Below are 2,597 nucleotides of genomic sequence, written 5' to 3'. Positions count from 1 at the left end.
CCTCGGGGTGATGCTCGACGTCGTGTGAAACGTGGAGTCCGCGGCTGTCTAGCTGTACCAGGGGCTGGAGAAGGTCGAGCTTGAGCTGATTCACCAGGTGATCTTCCTGCTCCAAGAAGTGATGCTCGTTGGGCTGCAGATGACACTGGACCCGGGGTTGAGTATGCCCTAGTCGTGGTCGCTGGCAGTGCTTCTCGGCCTGGAGGTGTACGCCGTCGTATTGGACCTGGGTGAGTCTCCGTTGGCGACCGAGTACGCTCAGGATATGGAGATACACGGGCCGAATGTGGCGATACACGTGTTCGACCACTACAGCGTGCACCATCAGCTGATGCAGCACCCGTTGGTGGGGGTCCTCTTGCGCTACCAGGCGAGACGTTAGATCGGAGATCCATTACCGTTTGCTGACACGGGAAACGTTGCCGATGCGCTCTGCTCTGAGCTTGCAGTGTGTGGAAACCTGTCGCATGTAATGTTTCCGTGTGATGTATGGTAGGAAGAACGATTTCATAGGCCATTCAGCGCGGGTGATTAATAAATCAGGCAGTCAAGTTTTGAGTAGAAAGCACAATACCTGATTTGCTAAAAACCTAAGTACAGTAATGCACCCCGTTTTCGCGCCCTTGGACCTTTGATAAACTTCCGGATGTGATGATCCTGAATCCAAATGAGCTATAATTTGTAAGCTAAAATCTAGTTTAATTGCAAATCCTATATGGTCCACTCCCGCGAAAACGGGGTGCAGTACTGTATTTGCTGTTCATTTATGAACATGTGCACGCTCCTCCCATCCTTGTTTATTGCTCTTATCTTTGGCAATGGCAGTTAATTTGGCGGCAGTTACATTCTGTCCGTCGATGTAGTGTCGACACCAGGCGCGACGTGAGGGCTCAGGCTGAGGCCCTGCACCGCATAGCCGGACGTCAGGTCATCCACACGGTCGGCCCTTAACCTAGAACTTCCCCTGGAATAGTTTCTACACGAGTCCGGTGGAGTAGTCTGAGACCGCTAGCTCTATCCTTACTACCCGCTACGGCGGACGTCACGCCTACGCGCTTTTCCACCTTGACAGTCGACGCTGCGCCCATGAACTGTTCGCCTTGCAGTCGACGCCACGCTCACGAGCTCCCCCATAGCCGTAGAAAATCGCTATCAATGGTAGTAAAGCTGATATCTGTGGATTAGTGCTATACGAGTGCTGTATCGTTGCTGCACTCATAGCCGGAGTCCAGGTCATCCACACAGCTCTATCCTTACTACCCGCTACGGCGGACGTCACGCCTACGCGCTTTTCCACCTTGGCGGGCGACGCTGCGCCCATGAACTGTTCGCCTTGCAGTCGACGCCGTGCTCACGAGCTTTCCCATAGCTGTAGAAAATCGCTATCAATGATAGTAAAGCTGATGAGCGGGGCGCCATGCTCACGTGGAAGTGCAAAAGCACCGCTTCACATACAGAGGGCGTCGGGGTACAGGCTTATGGCGAGGACGCGTAATAGCTAAGAAAACATGAACGGAAGGTCCAGCTTGTGACGAGTACACTAGTAGACCCAGGGCCTGGTCATGGGGGCCGCTAGTACCTCATGAACCAGGAGGCTTTGCCCTTCTTCCGCTCCAGCGCTTCCGTGTTGCGAGCCTGTGTGTGTACTGAAAAGACCTCTGCAGCCGCTGTAGTGTAATGTTTATGAAGATCGACGCTGTACTACTACAGCTGAATCTTGCTATCTGTAGGCGCTCTCTGTTGGTCCTTATACTCCCCAACGACACTGTGGTGCTTCCGAGCGCAGACAGCCGTCGTAGGCGTCTTTCGTGCCCACAGCAACTTCCTCCTTCTCTGCATCCTTTCTCAAATAAACTTTCGCTCTTTAAAAAAGAGGTAATCTCGGCACCTCGTTTTTCATAGGGGAAAATAGATAAGAAAAAATGATCGATTCTCTATTTTTGGACAAGGCTCTTACCAAACCTGGGTACCGCCTTTTGAACGCTGTACCAAAAAATATTATTATAGTAGCCAGTAGTTTGGCGATTTCCGCTTCTACTATTACTGCAGTAACCAGTTGAAGCTCGGATAGTACTATTAAGCTACTAGTAAAATTAAGAAACATACTAGTACATGTATATCCATTTAGATCCACCGCTATGGATTGTAAGCAAAATGCAAGGCGGCTTGATCACTGATCACAAAGTCTATCCTGCAAATTTCCGTTATCTTCACTACAAAGTCGTGCTTCGCCCGAAGAAGCTCTGAAAGTTATCTTCGTTTTATTCGTTTTTAATGCTAACGATTCCCTACCCATTAGGTAGAATAACGCTGTGAAGGTTGGGATTTCCTGAAGTGATGCATATCCTGCCTTGCTGAATCAGCCCTTCCGTTCTACTACAGTAGAGAGCTGTAGTTTCTGGAGTTGGAGCAAATAATATATAAAAATTAAGCCAGAGTTAGATCTCCGCGTGATTTTTTTTAGATGCTCCAATACTAATTAAAAGAGAGCTGTAGTCGCTGGGGTTTAAGTAAGGAATGTCTAACCAAAATTTCGCATTAGCCAGAAATAGATTACCGTGTGGACATTTTTGAGATGCTCCAATGCTGACCTCCAT

Source organism: Phytophthora infestans, genomic scaffold (genome assembly GCF_000142945.1).
Source record: "Phytophthora infestans T30-4 supercont1.70 genomic scaffold, whole genome shotgun sequence".
NCBI classification, from domain to species: Eukaryota; Oomycota; class Peronosporomycetes; order Peronosporales; family Peronosporaceae; genus Phytophthora; species Phytophthora infestans.
The sequence above is the reverse complement of the archived record's forward strand: the minus strand, read 5'-3'. Positions refer to the sequence as shown.